The sequence below is a fragment of the Silene latifolia genome, chromosome 7 (genome assembly GCF_048544455.1).
Source record: "Silene latifolia isolate original U9 population chromosome 7, ASM4854445v1, whole genome shotgun sequence".
Classification (NCBI taxonomy): Eukaryota; Viridiplantae; Streptophyta; class Magnoliopsida; order Caryophyllales; family Caryophyllaceae; genus Silene; species Silene latifolia.
In genome coordinates, this window is record NC_133532.1 from 40,723,728 (window position 1) to 40,746,625 (window position 22,898).

The window sequence follows — 22,898 nt, forward strand, 5'->3', positions numbered from 1 at the left end:
ACTAAATTTCTCAACATTTCAACATTTCATAACAATTGAGGTTTCCTTAGCATTAAATTACTTCCACATGACAAAATTTTCGAAATGAGCACTTCAAACTTATTGATAGAAAGTATTTTTGGGTTGCCTTACCACAAGGTCAATCAAGGTCACCTAGACAAGTTAACCAAGTCCACATCGCATCACGGGGTTGGATAGGTGACTCACATGCAAACCCTTGACTAGGCTTTGGGTCATGGGTCAAAAGACACTAGTATGACACAATCTAGGGTGTTTTACAACCATTCTAGTAGGCAAAGTCTTAAGATGAAAAAGTATTTGTAATGGCTTAGTTGCTCTTGTCAAAGTTCCTAATTAGGCACTTTTCAAAACTTTTCATCTAAATGCAACTATATGCCATGATGCAACTATTATATACATCCTAATGCAAGTGATTCTACCAACTAATATGACATATAAACTAAATGCAAGTCCTAAGTTCACATTGTTATACCGCATCAATCAAAATAAAGCCACATAGTCATTAACATAAAGAGGAAAAAGGAGATTGGAAAGATCATACCATGCGGTCTTCATGATCCTCATGTCTCGGATGTGGCGTAGTCGATTAATGTGAACAAGGATAGAACAAACACAATATATACAATAATATATACACGACTACACTACAAGGGAAATAAACATGTTTTTGGTTTTTCAATTTTCAAATTTTTATGGATTTTCGAAATTTTTCAATTTTTTTGGATTTTTGAATAAAAGTTAAGTTAGAATTCCCCATCCCCACACTAATATGGGCATTGTCCTCAATGGCCAAAATGATGGGAAATTATGCAAACATGATGCATGATTTCTACACTAAATGTAAGCTACACTAATCTACACTACATGATGCATGGTTTTTGTTTATGACGGAGAGGATAATTTAGATTACCTCCCGTTGTGTATGCATTGACTTCCCCTAACCGAGTTAGACATTATTGCTAATGTCCTAAGGATGGGTGTAGTTCATGCACACACTATGCAATGCATGAAACTAATTTGTCATTTTGGATTTTGAAAGTGGGAACAATAAAATGAGAACACCTCAATGGGGCCGAGGTGTGAGTCCTCTATGGTGCTACGACTACTCCAACAATGATCAAGAAAAATAATTAAAACAAAGAGAGAAATAGACAAACCTCGAGAGGGTAGGAGCCTCCAAAACTTGTTAATCTTCCATCATATCATCACTATCATCATCTTCCTCATTAGAAGTGGTTTCATCACCACTTTCTTCTTCACTTTCTTCTTCACCTTGCTCATCATCTTGCTCATCATCCTCTTCTCCTTCTTCATTAGCTTCCTCATCAATGTTATCATCAACCTCTTCATTACCGACAACCTCATTATCACCCGGAACAACCCTAGATGCACTCGGAAAAAGGACTTCCCTATCCGCCCAACTAGGCAAAGGACATGAAGGATCAAGTAGTCCTTGCCTAGCTAAGTGTAGGAGGGGTGGATATTGAGCTAAGTAAGAATTTTTCCGATCCTCGAAGGCTTGCTTGTGCATCTCTTGCATGAGAAGAGTCAAATAATCATTTCTTGCTTCAACGCCACCGGGCTTGAACTCTTGGTACTCGAAAGGGTAGGGTGGTGTGACAATGGAAGAGGAGGGCATTTCAAGTTCACCCTTTTGTTGTCGGATAATGTACTCGGCCTCTTTTGAAAGGGGAAGTAGATAATTGGTCCGGTGGACGCTTAATCGGCAAATCTTCGAAGGCAAAGTGAAAGATCTAGCCTCACTAGTGAGCCATCCATACTTGGTGTCAAGAGGGTTATGGGTAACCCACTTGTACTTGTGTATCATAGTATTAATATCAATGAGATGACCACCCTCTTTCGCCTCATACTTGTTATCTTTGTTGAAGTTTGGATCAAAGTATTTAGCTAGGATAGTGACTAGGCCGCCATTCACAATAACGGTAGTGCCTTTCTTCCCACAATCAATGTTTAGCCATCTATCCACCAAAAGCCTTAGAGAGTTGAAAGGCTTGGTGTGTTCCCTTCCAATGTTTAAAGTCGACTCAAGAAGAACAAAATCGAGTTTGGTGAAATGGTTGGTGTCTTTTCTTGCAGTGATGGTGTTCCCTATGACCTTGTGCCATACTCTTATGCCCGGATGGTGGACTAAAAGAGCATGACTAGCATGAAAGTCTTCAAATTTCCTTCCGGAAATCGCCTCCCAAAGAGGGTCGGGGTCATATTTGCCAACATTCTTAAAATAACTCGGTGAATCACTAAGACCCAAAGCTATACCCATTTCCTCAAAGGAGATGCGCCTACTAACATTAGCTAGACGGAACTCGATGGCCTCCATAGTCTCAACCTTGTTGACTTTCAAAGAACTCAAAAATTCTAAGGTAAGGGAGGGGTACGTCAATTCTTTTGATTCAAACAATTTCTCCAACCCCGTGGCTTTAAAGAAGGCTCTAGTTTGCTCAAGGACACCCAACTTATCTAAGGTATCTTCACAAATAAACTTGGTGGATAGAAATGATTTCCTAGCAAACTTGGCAAAAGTGTCCCTATGGGTTTTGGAAATGAAAATTACCTCCGGATAGTTCGAAAGTTGATCAATTTCCGGAGTAGTAGATGTTGTTGCTCCCATGGGAGGTTGTTGTTGTTGTTGCACTTCCAAGTTTGGGTTTGCTACCACCATAGCCAATGCTTTCTTTGCTTGGAGACTCTTTTGCCTTGATGAAAGTGTCTTTGCCTTTGGTGCCTTTGCCTTTGTTGCTTTTGTTGCCTTTGTTGCTCCCTTAGTTCTTGCCATTGATGATTAAACCAAGAAAAGAGTGAAAAATATTCAATTTGTAGTGTACCCAAATCGATTTAAAGGTGAAAGGCTTTGCCTTTATGAATTCAAAAATCGACTCAAAGGTTGAAGATTTTGTGCTTGGTTTTGATTTTTATTGAAAAAGGAGTGATTGATTTGTTGTTAAAAGGATGTTTTGATTTGATTTTGGTGAATGTTGTTGAGGAATCTTGTTTTTGTGATGAAGAGGATGAGGGTTTTGAGTAGTGTTATGAATGAAGGAATGAAGAAATGAATGTGGGAGGGGGTTTATAAAACCCGAAAAAATTGAAATGCAGGGGCAAGACGGGCGGTTTCTGCTCGGGACGCCCGGATTTGGCCTGTTCTGGAATGGGAAAAACTCGCCTAAAGACGGGCGTCTTTCAGTGAAGACGGGCGGATTTGCAAACACGGGACGGGCGTCTTTTACAGAAGACGGGCGGATTCCTTTACAGGGATTTTTCTTGTTTTCCTCAGCCAAAAAGACGGGCGTCTTCCTTTCAAGACGGGCGGATTTTTGAAGACGGGCGGATTTGAATGCAGGACGCCCGGATTTGTTTACAGTCAAAAATTTCAAAAATTTAGCTTAAGTTGGACGGGTGTCTTCTACCCAATATGCCCGGATTTACTGAAGACGGGCGGATTCTCCTGAATCCGCTCGGATTCGACCCTTTTGTACCCGGATTCAGTTACATCCGTGTACATTGCATATCCCTTGTCATTCTTCCATTCTTCTTCATATCTCGTGTTCTTCATTGTGTGGGCACTACTAAGGCATGAATAGCCTAGGCAATTGCTATCCCCACACTAAGTTAAAGCACTACACATCAATTGAAATCATTAGTCCCTCCCTCACTTCTCTCAAAAATGACAATTATCTTGATCAAGGTATAAAAATCCAAAAATAATAAAAATGCAATACAAGAATTGAAATGCGAGTTAGGGAGTTAGAAATATTTACAAATGGTGGTTTAGGGAGGACTCCACCAAACTCTCATTCTTGATGAGATGTCAAGGGGGCATGTCCAAGGTGTTGTTGATGTTGCTCAACACCTTGAAGAAATAATCAAAAGCTTGTTCATTATCGTGATAAAGTTCTTCAATAGACCTTTGCCCTTGTTGTCGGTCTTGATCGATGGCATTATCAATGTAGGGATTAAAAATCCCTTCAAATTCGTCGTCCCAAAGACCACAAACTTCATTAAGTTGATCATTAAAAATCTCTTGATTTGATGGGGACAACTCTCCCAATTTCTTTTCTTGGCCAATGAGGCCATCCTCTTCTTCTTTGCTTGACTTTGATGAGCTTTGCAAGCTCTCTTTGTCACAATTCACTTGCTCTTTGAATGGAGCATCTTCAATTTTGTTCTTCCATTGGAGTTCCGACTTCTTCCTATCATCCTTCCGGATATAATGATCAATCATGAAACATGGTTTGTGTAAACGTGGAGCTCTCATAGTCTTATCAAGATTAAAAGTTATGCTTTCATCTCCCACTTCTAGAGTGAGCTCACCATGTTTTACATCAATCACCGCACCCGCGGTGTGTAAGAAAGGTCTTCCTAGAATGATTGGAATGTTGGAATCTTCCTCCATATCAACAATGACAAAGTCCACCGGGATGAAAAACTTCCCAATTCGTACGGGAACATCTTCCCATATCCCTAATGGTGTCTTCGTTGATCTATCGGCCATTTGGAGTGTGATATTGGTGCATTTAAGCTCTCCCATCCCCAACCTTTTACTCACCGAGTACAACATAACACTCACACTAGCCCCTAGATCACATAAGGCTTTGTTGATCGTGGTGTCGCCAATGGTACACGGTATTGAGAAGCTTCCCGGATCCTTTAGTTTTGGAGGTGAACTCCCTTGAAGTATTGCACTAATCACCTTAGTGAAGGCGATAGTCTCAAGTTTCCGGATCGACTTCTTCTTTGTGAGGATGTCTTTCATGTATTTCGCATAGGCCGGCACGTGATTGATTAATTCCGTGAAAAGAATCGAGACTTCCAAATTCTTCACAATTTTCATAAACTTTCCAAGTTGGTCATCAAATTTGGGCTTGGCTTGACGACTTGGAAAAGGAAGTCTAATCACAATGGGCTCCTTCTCCTTGACCTTGTCTTCATTTTTCTTTGAAATTTCTTCTTTTGATGATTCTCCATCCTTGGAGTTTTGCACAATTTCTTCTTTATCACTAGCTTCCACCACTTCATCCTCAACTTGCTTCTTCGGTGCTTCATACCTTGTACCACTTCTCAAGTGAATGGCACTAACCGTTTCATGTCTTGGGGGATTACTTTGAGGTGGTAATTGCCCCTTTTGTCTTTGTGAGCTTGAAGATGCTAGTTGAGTTAATTGGGTTTCCAACATCTTGGTGTGAGCTAGGATGTTGTTGATGGTGGTTTCCTTTGCTTGACTATCTTTTTGCATTTGAGTGAAAAATTCTTTTTGATTCTTTTGCATTTGGAGGACCGCTTTTTGAACATCAAAACCTTGGTCATTTGGTGATTGTATGGATTTTGGTTTTGGTAACCTTGGTTTTAGTTGTAAAAGGGTCTTTGATTTTGGTTTCTCATGGGAGGTGGGGTGTATGTTGTTTGAGGGTTTTGAACATTTTGGCTTTTGTATGAGAGATTTGGATGGAATTTGGTGTTTTCATTGTAATAGTTGGAATAAGGGATACCACTCTTGTATGCTTGGAAAGCATTCACTTGTTCATTTGTTCCCCTACATTCACTTTGGTTATGTCCCAAAGTTCCACAATTCTCACATATCCCACTTGGGATTGATGAAGATGCCGTCATGGCATTAACATGATGCTTTGGTGATTTTGAGGCTTCTTCAAGTCTAGCCATAGCTTTTTCAAACTTCAAATTGATTGTGTCAATGTGAGAACTAAGTTGAGCACCCAATTGAGTAACGGAGTCCACTTCATGCTTTCCTCCTCTAGTAGCCTTGCGAGGCCTACTATATTGTGAGTTATGGACCGCCATTTCCTCAATTTTGTTCCATGTTTGATTGTCATCAACTTCGGTGAACATTCCATTTGATCCCATGTTGAGAATGTTCCTTGAATCTTCATATAAACCGTTCCAAAATTGTTGTACCAAGAACCATTCGCTAAGTCCATGATGAGGACATGAGCGACAAATTCCCTTGAACCGCTCCCAAGCTTCATACAAAGATTCTTCATCCCTTTGCTTAAAACCCGTAATTTGAGCTCTTAGCATGTTAGTCTTTTCCGGTGGGTAGAATTTTTTGTAGAAAGCTAGAGCCAACTTCTTCCAAGAATCAATTCCGAGAGTGGCCTTATCAAGGCCCTTCAACCATTGTTTCGCGGTGCCAATTAGAGAAAAAGGAAATAAGACCCATCGAATTTGGTCTTGAGTTATACCGGTTTGAGAAATCGCATCACAATAGTCACAAAAGGTTTCCATATGAGAATGAGGGTCTTCACTAGGCATCCCCCCAAATTGGCTCCTTTCGACTAATTTGATAAAGGCGGATTTGGCAATAAAATTTTCGGTTAGATGTTGTGGTGTGGGAGTACCATTGGGTAGGTTCTCCTCGGTGGGTACGGAATGTGATTAAAACTTAGGCATTGTGGGTTGATTTTGTGTGGTATTTTGTGTTGGGTTCTCCTCACCTTCTCTTGCAAAAGGGTTGATGAACTCAATAGTTGGTTGAATATCTACAACCTCACCAATACCTCTCAAATTCCTCCTAGCAAGTCTTCTATTGGTTGTCAAAGTTCTTTCAATTTCACGATCAAAAGGTAACAAATCACCTTGTGACCTTCTAGACATGCAAAATATCAAACAACTTGAAAACAATTAGAACAAACCTTTAGGAGTTTTACTTCCCCAAGGCAAAGAAAGACACAACTAATAACAATATAAGAAAATCTAAATCAAGCTAACACCGTCCCCGGCAACGGCGCCATTTTTGATGTGGGTATGCGATGTCGTCAGGTCACGTCCAATCAAAACACAATTTATAACTTCACAAACAACTCTACAATTAGTAAAGAGGCAAGTAAAGGTCGGATCCCAAGGGACGGGAATTGAGATGAGATTTCTATTGAAACTAGTGGTGTCTTAGGGGTGTCACAATTTGGGTTGATGTAGAAGGTCACTAAACTAAATAGCAATGAAAGTAAACAAGCAAGATGAATAAAAAGGGTTGTAAACAATTGATAAAAAGCACTAGGGTGTCATGGGGTCATAGGGGAATCATGGGAATTTATCATACAAACATGTTCTCAAATTATAAGCAAGCAATTATTGTTGTGATGGATTGAGTTGGGTTATATCTTACAATCCTAGGAAAGTTTGGGTCCCGGAGCCGAATCGATTAGATTGTACAACACCTACAAGTCGACTTAATCTTCCCTACTCAAAAACATGCATGGTCTAATGAGACTCGAGTTGGTTTATGTCTTACAAGTCTCATTGAAAAGATAGGTGATGGGTAAAAAATGCAAGGATTCATAGGCTCGCATTTTATCAAACATAACATGTGCATGAGTTGAGATCAAAACAAGCAAGCAAATAAATCATGAAAGCATATTAATTTAAGCATGAATCATTCCCCATGTTGGTTTCCCCTAATTACCCATTAACCCTAGCTAGGTGACTACTCATTCATTATCATGTTGATCATGCTAGCAAGGTTGTCAATCATACCAACAAAATAAAACATGATGAATAAATGAAAGTAATTAACAATAATTAAAAGGGGATTAAGAGGATTATACCTACTAATAATTCCAATAATAAAGCAAAGAATAAAAGAAGTACTTGATGCTTGATTGAGAGGTTGTCAATCTCCCAATAATAACCCAAATAATCTTCAATTACCCAAAATAAAGGATGAACAAAAGAGAGATTAAGGAAATAAAACTTGTATTAAAACTTGATTAATTGTTGTTTACAAAACTAAAGAGAGATTTGATTGATATTAACTACTCTAAGAATTGATAAGAAGAACATGCTCTTCTAATTAGACTAATGGGGTATTTATAGTTCAAATTAGGTGGATACATTAGGGATAACTAAGGGCTAAACTAGTAATTACACTTTTTAGATTGAGCAGGGAGACGCCGGTATTTTTCGAAGGAAGGGCTTCTTTCTTTGAAGTTTGAAGGAACGAAATCTCGCTGTACTGGAATCCGTGCGTATTGGTGTCGGGACGGGCGGATTGTAGCAGGGGAAGACGGGCGTCTTCAAGGGAATCCGGGCGGATTCTGGTGGCTGCTGTCCGGGCGTCTTTGAAGGAAGACGGACGGATTGTGCTGTGGAGGACGGGCGGATTCAGGACAATCCGCTCGGATTGTAGCTCAGCATTGTTTCTTCTTCTTTTCTTCCCTTTTCTTCATAAAATCCTTGGGGATTTCCTCGGGGATGCAAGGATCATTTCTCGTCATTGCCCAACTACTATAATATGTACAAAGGCCTTCTAATCGTGTCTCTCCTTGATGCTTGGTCATTGAATTCAATCAATTTAGTCTCGTTTTGCCATGAAAATGCAAGATTCTTACTCCTTTCCTACCAAGGGATCAAAATCTCAAAGAATATGCAAAACAAAGAACTAAAGACAATAAATGACCCAAATATGCACTAAAAAGCATGGGAACAAGGCTAATTCGGGGGCTAAATATGCGCTAATTATGGTCACGTCAAATAAGCAAGAGAAAAGGGGATAAGAGGAATTAACAAGGAAGAGAGAAGGAACTAGGATTTCAGGTCATCAATGAACGTCAATTAATTGCAGTTAAGGTCACAGATTAGTCGATGTGTCGGTCTAAGGGGCAACGATCATCTCCTTCTGGTCTCAATTCGCCCTAAAATTCTATTAGCTTAGCTTCCGCCCTCACTAGAGCATCCTATTGTTCACTGCGGGTCTCACCCCTTCCCACCTTCCGGTCCAGGTCAAGGCTTACCAAAATTAAAAAGGCTAATTGCATCGATTCAACTAGCAGTATACAATTAAAGCAGTGATTAACAACATAGACTAAAACGACAACGACAAATCTATAAACTAATTAGCAATTAACATTCATTCATTAAATCACCTAATCGTAGCAGAGGAATAATTAGCTAAACATAATAAAAGAAAGAACGGAAATAAAAGGGAGAGAAATAAACATTAAATAAAACGGTTTTTTCCCATGGTACCCTTGTGGTTTGTCAATTTGTCAATGGTACCCTTCTTTTAAAGAATGTATCTACGGTACCCCTGAGGTTCATTATTTGTGCCTAGTGTGCCACTGCCGTTACTATTTCCGTTAGTAGTCTATAATTGGGCAAGAAAACCTATTCCTAATGACTCTTATACTTCTAATTAATCCCCTTTATCCTCCCTTATCACACACATTAGACCAAAAACCCTAAAGAACCATAAAGCTTCATGTGTACTCTTTTTTTTTTCACCTTCAACAAAGTTCCTCCTTAATTCATTCATATCCAACAAAATTTCTCCTTAATTTATCTTCATCGTTTTGATTGTAAGCAAATTAATCTCTTCCTTGTTGTTGATTATTCATCAAAGGTTATCTTCATAAAAAAGGTACGATTTTTTTCCGAAATAGATTATCAATTTTTTCATCAAACCAAAATTAACATGATATTCTATATGCTTAATAGTGATTTGATGATTGTAATTTTCCTTAAACATGCATTGATTTTTCCTTAGGGTTTTAGTGACATGAACTTTGAATGGAGTTGTTCAATAGAGGCGTTGAATGTGTTTATTATAGTGAAAAAAAGATGATGAGTAGCTGTTGGATGAGAAAATGGTATATTGCAAACCTCAGGGGCATTTGGTGCAAACTCCATTTTTTTAGTAAAGTTGTTAAAAAACAAATTTTCCCGCCAAAAAAGTTATTGGACTTAATCTAACTCCGTTAGTCTTAATTTAACGCCCATAACCCAACAAGGGTACCATTGGCACAAACAACAAACCTCAAGGGTACCATAAACACATTCTTAAAAATTGGGGTACCATGGACAAAGTGACAAACCACAGGGGTACCATGGGAAAAATACGTAAATAAAATGAGAGAAAAGGGAAAAACAATTAGTTACAGTAGATCCCGAAATAAAGAGAAGAACAAAGTAACAGGAGAAAAGCAGCGTTCGATCCCCCTAATCCTGTTCTATCGTCGTCCTATTTATAGAGGAGATGATTCTTATTAAACCTAATAGCGAAATAAAATAAAAAGCCCGAGCCCATTAGAGAAACCACTCGATCGAGTGATTTAAAACCACTCGATCGAGCAAATCCGAGCTCAAACCATTCGATCGAGTAAAATAAATACTCGATCGAGTAAACCCTAAATTGAAGCTATTCGATCGAACATAAATTCTATTCGATCGATCCCTTATTCCATCCAGTAGCACTCGATCGACCAGAAATGTACTCGATCGAGTGACTTTGACTTCAGCAGTTCACAATTCCGTTAGTTTCAGCTTTGACTTGTCTTTTTAGCTCCCAAATTGGCATCACGCATCCCAAGACAGCAACATTTCCGCTCCAAATTCACTCTTCCTCCAAATGCATGCTAAACGGAGGATAAATGGCTTGATTTCACTACTTTCTAGTCCATTCCTGCAAATAGAACAAAACAAACCAAAGTAGCATATTCGGGGCATTTCGTAGCATAAAACTACGATAATAGCATAGAAATATGTGCATAAAGAGGCCTAAAAGGACTATATAAAATGCACGTATCAAATCTCCCCAAACCAAACATTTACTCGTCCTCGAGTAAACTAAATGCAAACTAATGGAACGGAAAAGATAACTGAGAGCTAGCTACAAATGCCAACTTAAGCCAATTTAATGCAAGCAAACTAACACTTATAGCAAAGTAGTCAAATGCAAACGAGTTATAGAATGTTTATAATAAAGCTGAACCGTCGACCTTTAATAATGGACTCTCACGGGTCACTCTTCTCTCATGAAGCAAAGGGTAAGCATATAAATGTAAGAGAGAAAGAAAAATAGTCGCTCACCTAAACTACGACCTACATAAACATGCATGCAACTAATATGATAGACAATTCTAACTACCGCACATACATTCCAACCAATCAATGTCTGTCACGGCCGAGGGCTTACAAAAATATGGTAAAGTGAGGCAATGGGTAAGAAAAGGCAAAACATTTATGGGAATATGGAGGTATAGGCGGCCATGCTAGTACCTAAACAGAACCATATGACAACATCCATTTCCAACTCAATTCTAGAATTAAGCATATGCGCCCTTCATTTGGCACAAAACTCACCAAACCGAACTAAAAATACTCCTCAATAAATATAAATAAAGCATAGGAGCGAAACCGTCTACAATCAAACATCTTTTCTTCTTTTTTTTTTTGTTCTCTTTTTTTTTTTCGGTTTCTTTTTCTATTTTTTTCACATTCACGTTTTTTTTCGTTTTTTTTTTCAACTTTTTCAACTTTTTTTTTTTTTCCAATTCATCCTCCTTCTTCTCTTTATTTCTACCAACTCCAAATAATCAGATACAAGCCAAACTTGATACAATAGACAATATACCGCAGAACAATCTAAACTAGCTTGACAAGGCAGGCTAAATTTGGAACGTAGTTAAGGGTCAAAAGGCAAATTTGGCTAATGTGGAGTTAAATGGGTAAAAATGAAAGAAAAGGGAAATTGTAAGCACCTCCCTGCATGTGACACCAACCACTAACCCGAATGTATATAGGCAAAAAGCAATTGAATTTCTTATACGTGCAAATTAATGAACATGTTATGCAAGGAGTAACTACTCACAATCCTACATGAAACTGGTCATAAATGATACCAGTTTATAAAGCTCTAAATCCTTAGAAATTATAAGTAGTTTGCCTAAATTTTCAGGTCAAGTCTATTCGTTCAGCTAAATTTTAACATAAACTCATAGATATGCAAAAGACAAAGCTAAAAGATATTAATTAAATGTAAGGCTTAAGTAAAAGGATAAATTGCAGTGCAATTTCATCATAGAAATCCACCGTTCCGACTCAACCTATATGCTAAAATAAACGTGAAATTTTTTTGATATTTTATCAATTTTTTAATTTTTATGAGATTTTTGATTTTTATAAAAATAAATAACAATGCAATATGGAAATTAAACGTGATAACAAAGAAATGCAATAAAGACAATATGCAGACACAGATATGGATGCATAACCTCCCCAAACCAAACCGTACAATGCCCTCATTGTACCAAAACATGGAATAGAAACGCAAACTAAAAAGAGAAAGAGTGTAGATGAGGAAAGCTTACAAGATAGCGCGAAAAAGGGACCTCCCCAAACCAGCCAGCAACGTGGGAGGTTGCAGACAGCTGCCAAATATCGTCACAGGAAGCTAATCCAAGCAAAGGGCATCTAAAACTACTCGATCGAAGAAGAATAGTGGTCGATCGAGTTGTTTCTCCTAGGCAGGTATTCGATCGAGTAGAATTTATTTGCTCGATCAAGTAAGAACAACAGCAAAAGTTCTCGATCGAGTACAAAAAGTACTCGATCGAGTCATCCTCAGTATGTTCCTGCAAAGACGCAATAAAACAGCCATAAAACTAACAAAATAGGCATAATTGATCCAGTCTATGGTATGAAAACCATTATTTATTACAACTAAAATGAAATGTAAAGTTCGAAAAAAAAAAACAACTAAAAATAAAAATCCCCGGGTTGCCTTCCGGGTAGCGCTAGCTTCAGTTAGGTCCCAGCTCGACCTTCTTTTCTTCAACAGCTGCTCCAATTAAACCTGGTCAAAACAGCTCAAAGCGCGCATCAACCGATCAAACAGTTGCGCATGTGCTACACAAAAATGTAAGTAGCACCAAGGTAAAACAGTAGCATAGGAAAATAAAATGTATAAACGTTTGAGTCTAACAAATTTCCTATGACAGCTCCTAAATTTATGCACAAAATAAAGGAGCTCGGGAGCAATTATCAATAATTTAGAGTATCGTTTCATATTAACAAGATTAAGATGACAAGTCCGGTGAAAAATCGTTAAATTACTTGTCGAACTGAGAGGGGTTATAGCATTAAAAGAAGAAACACGAGTCATACGAGGTAGTGTACTATTAACATTTAACAACAATAAAATTATCGCTAACTACCTCAGGTGGGTTGCTATCAATGATGGAATCATTGACAAAAGAATATATTACTTCATCCGTGCTAGGAGCAATTACCGACTCAGCTGTCATCTTGTCACCCTCCTCAGTGGATTCTGTCCCATAAATCGCAGCCTCAAGCGCATCTAGCTCGACCTTGAAAAAGGGAGATTCACCGTAACTATTATCATAATCAAAATCGTCATTTAAAACGAACCCAAGTGATAAATCCTTGCTCTCTCTGGCCAATTCAGTCGATCGAGTAGAAATGTTACTCGATCGAGAACTTTGCTCTTGATATAATCACTCGATCGAGCATATGAAACAGCTCGATCGAGTACTTCCTCTAAGCAGCTGTTCGATCGAGTGGAATAAAGTGCTCGATCGAACGATTCTTCAGGTATTTCACTCGATCGACTAATATATATCACTCGATCGAGTGATTCTTGCTGTACAGTGTTGAAATCCTCGCGTAAGGCATCATTATCTGATAGAACTTCTAATCCGAGTCATAAAAATCATCATCAGCATTAGGCAACACGGGTTCTTCATGGGAAAAACCGCTCTCTGCGTAGGTAACGCAGGCTTCTTCTAGTTGCCTAATTTTTGACTCAGCAGCTAGCTGAGCCATTTGAGACTCCAGCTCAATGAGTCGAGCTTCTTCACGTCTATCACCTTCTTGCACTCGGAATGCAAGTGCCTTCATCAAAGATTTCAGCTCCGCAATCTCTTCTGTCCGTTTATCAGGAGGAGGAGCTTGTTGTTGTAGTGGCCAGACAAACGGAGGCTGTTGGTAGCCTCGTTGATAAGGTAGATGTGGCGGCACAACTACAGATGGTTGACTAGCTCGTCTACGGTGCTTGAACGTGTAGACCTCGTCATTTTCTGCCATGCAAAAGGCTGCATTGTGCCCAGCAGCACCACATCTCCCGCAGTAAATCACCTGCTGCGCCATATAATGGAACATAGGTGACGGGTCAAAGGTACTCAAGCCTTCCCTTTGACGATCTTTTACCTAGAACTGTCTAGGTAGGACCTGTAGGACCTATCAAACCAGCACTAAAGGAAAAGATTAAAACGGCCTCAAGGGATAAATCCCCTGAAGCTAAAGACAGACACAATTAAACAAATAAATAAAGTAATTGTCTCCTCGGCAACGGCGCCAAAATTTGATACCGTCGTCAGGTACCAAAAAAAAAAAACCTAGTTACACTAACAGAAGCTAGCAATAAGTAGGGTCGATCTCCACAAGGAGGCGGTCACTATCTACTTGTCTATTCGGTCTGTCTACGGTCACAAGATGGGGGTTTGATTGTTTAACTAAACTAATAAGATTAAGCAAGAGAAAAGGGGATAAGAGAAATTAACAAGAGAGAAGGAACTAGGATTTCGGGTCATCAATGAACGTCAATTAATTGCAGTTAAGGTCACAGATTAGTCGATGTGTCAGTCTAAGGGGCAACGAATATCTTCTTCCGGTCTCAATTCGCCCTAAAATGCTATTAGCTTAGCTTCCGCCCTCACTAAAGCATCCTATTGTTCACTGCGGGTCTCACCCCTTCCAACCTTCCGGTCCAGGTCAAGGCTTACCAAAATTAAAAAGGCTAATTACATCGATTTAACTAGCATGATACAATTAAAGCAGTGATTAACAACATAGACTAAAATGACAACGACAAATCTATAAACTAATTAGCAATTAACATTCATTCATTGAATCACCTAATCCTAGCAGAGGAATAATTAGCTAAACATAATAAAAGAAAGAACGAAAATAAAAGGGAGAGAAATAAACATTAAATAAAATGAGAGAAAAGGGAAAAAGAATTAGTTACAGTAGATCCCGAAATAAAGAGAAGAACAAAGTAACAGGAGAAAAGCAGCGTTCGATCCCCCTAATCCTGTTCTATCGTCGTCCTATTTATAGAGGAGACGATTCTTATTAAACCTAATAGCGAAATAAAACATAAAGCCCGAGCCCATTAGAGAAACCACTCGATCGAGTGATTTAAAACCACTCGATCGAGCAAATCCGAGCTCAAACCATTCGATCGAGTAAAATAAATACTCGATCGAGTAAACCCTAAATTGAAGCTATTCGATCGAGCATAAATTCTATTCGATCGAACCCTTATTCCATCCAGTAGCACTCGATCGACCAAAAATGAACTCGATCGAGTGACGTTGACTTCAGCAGCTCACAATTCCATTAGTTTCAGCTTTGACTTGTCTTTTTAGCTCCCGAATTGGCATCACGCATCCCAAGACAGCTACATTTCCGCTCCAAATTCACTCTTCCTCCAAATGCATGCTAAACGGACGATAAATGGCTTGAGTTCACTACTTTCTGGTCCATTCCTGCAAACAGAACAAAACAAAGCAAAGTAGCATATTCGGGGCATTTCGTAGCATAAAATTACGATAATAGCATAGAAATACGTGCATAAAGAGGCCTAAAAGGACTATATAAAATGCACGTATCAATACTCTCCTGGCTTGGTGCCCGTTGTTTTTTTCCCATTGAAGGGTTTTCCACGTACAAAATTCTTTGTCTTATTGTTGTTCATTTTGAAGGAAAGGTAGATCTTTATATACTAACATACTCATATATGTTTTAATCTAATTTGTCATAAAATTAATAAGTGATCTTATGCATGCAAACATTAATTAAAGAGATGAAAAAATCTATTTCTCACCATGTGATTTTCGGATATTTGGGCACTAGAAAGGTCACCTACCTTACTAGTTCTTGAGCTCTCCAAATGGATGAACAAGGTTCAAATTAGAACCTCTCCCAAAAGCATATACCCAAGGAATACTCATAACAACCAACATTATTTAGATCTAGTAATAATATTAGTTTTACTATAAAATTGACACAAATAAATTGTATTTTTACTCTTGAAAATTTCGGTCAAGAGGTGGTAATTTTGTGAGATTTTATTTCTCTAAAATTATCATAAATTGTAGAGAGTTTTGATAGATTTTCTTACACTAGAAAATAAGATGATGAAGAATGAATGAATAAATGGAAAAGAAAAACTCTTTTCTTTTCTTCTATGGTTGGCCGAAAATTGGCCTTGGGTAGTATGCCCAATGCCTTTTATTTTTGCTCTTCTCAAAAGCTTAGGCTTGCATGGCTACTTGTTAGCTTTCATCATTGTGTTTTCCACTTAAACAATTAACACAATTTCTCCACTAACTCCCTCCATAATTTCGGCACTTTCATTATAAAATGGATGGTCCATTTTATTTTGTCATTTGTCAATTTGTCACATGTAACATGTTACATGACATGTCACAATGTAATGTATTTTTTAACTTATTAAAAATCAACATACTCATAAAATATGTCATTTAAAAAATCGACTAGTAATTCGTAATTACTCGTACCAAAAATGTTTCCAAATTATAAATTACAACATTCTGTATTTATAATAATTTATTCATTCCGTTTCAATTGTTTCTGTAAACAATGATTTCATCTAAGTAATAAAACAATTCGATTACTTAGACCGTGTCTCATTTAATCATATTTACAATAAGATACGTAAATTATACTCACAAAATCATCCGTCAATTTTAAGCAATTTAATTAACTCGTATCGGTATACGATTAATTAAATAATCAATTAAGAGTATTTCCCTATAGGTATGACCTAAGGGGATCAACTGATCACCACCGTCGCACGACAGTAATGTCAAACTCTAGTCAGCCAATCATTACCGATATGTGTGGACAGTTGATTTGTCAGAAATATTACATCCACATGTATTCTTAAAATGAGATTTAATAATGATATTTAAATCATGTGATCGCACTATTGTTGAGGACACATTTCCCAACAATCTCCCACTTGTCCTCGACAAGTGTGCGTCACCAATTCTCTTGTCCTATTACTATCTCCCACTCAATGCAAGGTGTTTTTCGGGTCGTACTTGCAAGTGATCATATCGAGAGTGGTTTCCTCGATCTGGAGAATAACTGATTGACCGGATTTATCTATCATAGATACCTTCCGAGCGTGGCCACGCATTTCCAGTTCATTACTCCTCGAGTGGCCCTGAGATATTGTTTTAACCCTGACAAGGGGGTGGACAATTCCTATCGCACTTATTCCCTTCGACTAGCCACAGCCATCATAACCCAAAATATGCCCATTTGACCCCATTTACGAAGGTCGTAGTAACACCAATCAAAGTTAATCGAAATCGTGCCATCTTAGGCGAGCAGGTCTTTAGTCAAAAGAATCGACTCATTAGAATACTATAGCAGCTCTCGCCACGACCAGGCTATATAAATTTGCGTAACTCTATAAGCGGTCATTAGGCCCGACAAAATGTTCCTAATAGTCTGCCTATGTGATCGACTAGTCATCTCACATGACTCTATGGCACTTGAACTTGCCATCAATCGCATCACACTCTAGTCACTTCGAGACGTCACCTCATACAAGTGACTATGGGCGAATACAATGTTAATCCGTGTTCACTTTAACGGGGTTCAATTGTCACTACAACCCGTTTGGATGTAATAAAGTATAAAAGGAGTTTTTAAAGAAAAACTCGAACGACAAAGGCGATTATCACATATGAATAGTCAATGCCTGATTACTATTTCATATTCTATAATCTAATTTGATCTTGTATGTAGTTGTTCATTTCAATTCAATTGAAATGACATGACTCATCATGTTAAGCCTTTGAGAAGGCTTTGGTTAGTAGGTTTTATCAATTTCTTGTACCTTACTCAACCTTACTACATACTCGTTTTCCTTTGTAATGTATACATTTGCATTACAAAACTTTCTGAGTACGTGTCGAGATCCAATCAAGACATAGACCTTCTTAGCCTAAGAATAGCTCCCACTGTTTTTATAGTGTGCGGGACTCATCCTCTTGCACATCTCATGATTGCAAGTGTACTCAATTTCCGTTATAAATATCTCTCATTGTTCTTTATTGCCTAGAACGATTCTAGAAAATCTACTTCTTAATTAACATTGCCACAATGGTATCTTAACCATCCTAATGTGTTTTGATTATGGTTTTGTCGGAAACCATGTGCAATCTCAATTGTCAATTGTCACTTGTGTAACACCCTTACACAAAATTGCATCATAAACACTTTGCATCATAGCCTTAATGCTTCTGCAAGCACTTAAGGGTAATCTTTATTGCTTACTTTGTAAAGATTACTTAAATTCGATTTTGAAAACAATTCATCATACTCAAGGTATATGAAGTGTTATACATCTTTACTCATTTAATTGATCCGGCAGCGGAAGCAAATGGAATCAATCAAATATGTTCAATTAATTGAACTAGTCATGAATCTTATCAACGTAAGACTTCTTATTGACGCTAATATCATGTGGATTTATCTTCATAAAACCGGATATTCAAGATGTATTATAATACTCCAAAAGTCTTAAATCATTCTCGATGATCAATATGTCATCCACATATCGGACTAATTAAAACTTCCGTAACTCCCACTAAACTCCATGTATAAACATAACTTCTCGACTTATTGAGAAATGTTTTATCACATGATCAAAATGTTGATTCCAACTCATTGATGTCCTAATTAAGACCCTCTCTTAAGTTTCACATTATCTTAGGATTGCAAGAATCTACAAAACTCATGACATGTATTGAATACATTCCTTCTTTTGAAGAAGTGGGTTTTAGATTCACTTGCTACGTATTTCATAACCTCATAATGAAACACAATCCCTAAGAAGATCCAAATAGACTTAAGCATTTCAATTAGTGCAAAACCCTTTGCAACCAATCTTGCTTTGAAATATCTCTTTATTAGTGCAAAACCCTTTGTCACTAATCAAGCCTTTTATTTCAGATTCTCATGGCTCTAAGCCTTGTATTGAGTTGTGACTTAAACACTCTTATGTAAGTCATTCGTTCATTACTTTCTAGAAGTAATTAACTTGAATCAAACAATTTCTTTTGTAAGTTATAAGCTCTTTACTTTCTTAAAAGTAGCATGAATTCATCATTTTTAGCAAGTGACGAATTTAACCTCCTAGGTTTTTGAAGAAACAATGTCTTACACAAGACGTCTCATGTAGCCAAGAAAGACCAGTTTCTTGCGACATAACATTCTCTGTGGCATTCTTTGTGGCTCTTGAATAATTTCTCCCACTCTGTCTTCTAAAAATAAACTTGTATTTTAGAAAGACAGCTTCACGAGCCACAAACCCGTTGTACTCGTGATAATTGAAAAGGAAAAATGAGCATTTGTTTCTTGTGACAACTTACAAACATGGTACCCTTACCATTTCATATCTCATATGATTCGATTTAGTGGAAAAATAATTTAGACAAAAATGATAAAATCCCCAAAATGATCAAGTAACTCATAGTAACTTGATTGAAGTCCAAACCATATCGAATAGCGTTTGAATTCTTATCCAATCACATATTATTCCATAATGCGTGCTAAGAGAGATTAACTTGTGATACTATATCACATTTTCTTTGGCTTAAATCAAAGTCTTCACTTTGATAATCCCATCACGACTAAATCGTGATTCCTTGAACTCTTTGAAATTCTTCAAAGATTTCTCTATTTACCTTATTAAGTGAACATATTAGCGTCAACTTAAATCGTTGGTAAAAGAAAATGATCAACCTATTTTGGATCGATGATTTACAACCTCGATCTCCTTTTCAACCAAAGGCACGAGACATCTTGCTTTGAATACAAGATACGCATATACCATTAACAATCTAATGGTTTCAAGAGTACTCGATAACTCTTTGCGTTCATCATTTCAAAATTTAAGGTTTAATCTTGGGTTACCAATTTGAATCTTACATCATCAACATGATATATCATTCTAGTTTGGTTTAGAATATAATCACCTTGATTATGGGCTAGCCATACATCAAATCGTGGTGTATAGGGTCACAAAAAGTGAAAACCTCTTTCGTATCTTAACAAGTTTATATTCTTATTTAGAGTTTATGCACTTAATAGTCATAATTAAGTACAACTTTAAATCCAAAAACTAGATTGAGTACACAATTACTCTATCTCTCGACATTATTGTTGCTAGTCGTCATATTCTAATCATCCTATGTATCAAACATAATGATGAAAACCACCACCGGTTTCTAATATGTGAATAAATACTAGCAAAATTTATGTTTAATCAAATAAACATTTAACGAAGAAGGTCCCATTAGATGTCCCACAACTAACTTATTGATTCTTCAATAATTTGGGGTAGTTTCCTTTCTCGTGTCCAATATTTAAGACAATGGAAACTTTATCGGTCGGGATTGATAGGTTTAGTATCGTCATTCTCAACAACTTTACCTTTAACATTACCTTGTATCAATTCCTTTATAATCTTTACTTCTTGAACCTCGTCCTCATCTTAACGGTTTAAGAGAATGCTCCCACTTATTTCAATGAGTCTTTGCTTTGAGAAGCAAAATTGAATTCATGAAGATCACTCTTCATTTGTTCGTTTTAGTCTTAAAACTTTCATTGAAGTGGTTGCGTTATTTTGGTCAATTACGAATTCTGGACAAAACTAATTACCAAAACAATTTATCGCTTCAAGGTACTTAATTCATTTAAGTACATGAAAAACAATCCATTGTAAGTAGATGTGTTAGCCTAGAATCAAAAACCTGTTTGATAATGACTAACTTTAATCTATACTCTTTACAAGAGATCCTTAGCAATGGTTCATATGAGGTTTTAGAAGCAAATTCATATTTGTCTTTAGTTATGATGTTTTAATGGAGTTTTGAATCGAAATGATATCGTATATGAATTGTGGTAAAGAAATAGAACAATATAACAACGGAATAGTGGAAAACTTAACATTTATCGTTTTATTAATACTTGAAAAACAAGTATAGCATTTACATAGTGACCTCTACCCAACTATGATAAATGATTCCAAGATCCAAATTCATATTAACTTGGGCACGGTAGGGCCGATTCATCCCTTATCAATATAACTCGGTGGATTAACTCTTTAATCGATTCTACTTTTAGAACTCTTGGTCGATAAAATTACTCTAATAATTGTCTATAGCCCAAAACACATCCAACAAGGGCACGGTAGGGCCGATACATCCCTTATCAGAAACTTTTGTTGAGTTCAATCCAAATTTCGAATAAATGTGTCCATGATCCAAATCCACATCAACTTGGGCACGGTAGGGCCGATTCATCCCTTATCAACATGAATTTGGTGGATTAGAAATTTATCACCCACTTCCCCTACGTAACAAGTTTTGTACCCCGGTAGGGCCGAGTGTACTCCCTCGCGAAATAGGTTTTCATGGTTTCTACTATTTGTAAGGCTATGTCTCAATTAATTGTTTTAGCGAGAGGTCATGCCAATTTATTATCTATCACGTTTTAAGTGAACTAAAGCGGTGAACTACGATAATTTTAATTGACACGGTCGATAACTCGATGAAAGAAGATGCATGTTTTAGTTATGGCGATTTAGCGATGCATGCGACATAAAATAAAATGCAAGCATAAAAATAAATAAATCCTAGTATGGCCTTCCTAAAATAGAAAAACTATTTAACTATTACATATTCGGAAACCAACTCCATTGGTCCCTTGAACTTCGGTTGTGGCACGCATCTCGAGGTAACACCGTCTTTATGTATCGCCATTCTTGAAGAAATCCATCTTTGGAAACTCCGGAATGAATAAAATTACATAATAAATTACATAATTTCCTATTATACATTTGTAACTAAAATAAAATAAATCTATTAAATTACAAAACGGTGATACGAGATCACAATAAAATTACAACCGAATCGATATTCCCATACATTTCGGGAAATACCAATTAAAAACTAAGGCCATACTAAGTAAAATTACATAATTCAAAATTAGATAAATTAAAATTATGACAATCATAAAGAAAATGCAGCATTATAATATGTATGAACATGCTCAATTTTATGCTAAATCGCCTTTAATTAGCCAATATCGTATATTACTCGGTTTTTACGGATTTGCGTGATTTCAACATTTTATAATCACAAAAAATACATAAATTCATATTTATGCATAAGTTAATTACCCTAACCTCTTAGGACTCAAAATTTAGTCTTCACTAATAATTTGACCATAATTAACTCATATTTATAAAATTGTTCATTAATGGACTAAAATTACCAAAAATAAGCTATAAACTTCAAATAAATCACAAAATTTCAAATAAATTCAAAATTTGAAATTTAAACTCATGAACATTCTGGAAAAAAATACCATGACACTCATAATGTTCAAAAAATTAGGTTAAAAATTTCGAAATTTTTCGGAAAAACAATGTTGCGGTTTATCGGTTTTAACTAAAATAATCATAAAAACATGAGAAAAATTATATTCATTAACTTTTCAATTTTAGATCTGAAAAAGACAATAAAATGAAACATATGATGTTTTTCTTTAGTCATAGAGTATGTTTTATCAATATTTCACTAATAAAGTCACTATTCATGCTATTTTTCTTCAAAAATCCATAAATCATGCAAAAAGACTTCACAATAGCCTATTATTTTACACACATCTTGTAAAATTGCATGTGACAACATACTAAATTTCTATGGCCAGATTCGAAATTTATCTCATATTAACCTATTTTTCACCTAAATCCGAATTTAATAATGAAAAATCCATTTTTCGAGCATAACAAGTCCAAAAATTATGAAAATTTACAAGTTATCTCAAAATAATATATGTGACAACATATCCAAAAATCACTGGAAAATTCGAAGTATAGCTAATTTTAGACCGAAAATGACATTTTTACTCATAAAATCATATTTAAATGCCATTATTGTATAATATGAACAATAAAAATCCGTAAATATAACCAAAATATCCTAAAACATTTTAGGACC

At 36.7% G+C, this 22,898-nt stretch overlaps 1 non-coding gene across 1 annotated transcript; it reads left to right on the forward strand.

Annotated features, from left to right (window-relative positions):
• The first annotated feature begins 5,965 nt into the window (after positions 1-5,965).
• Positions 5,966-6,072, forward strand: LOC141593358 (small nucleolar RNA R71). Its single transcript, XR_012521447.1, has one exon. It is a non-coding gene; the product is annotated as a small nucleolar RNA R71 (small nucleolar RNA).
• Positions 6,073-22,898: the final 16,826 nt, after the last annotated feature.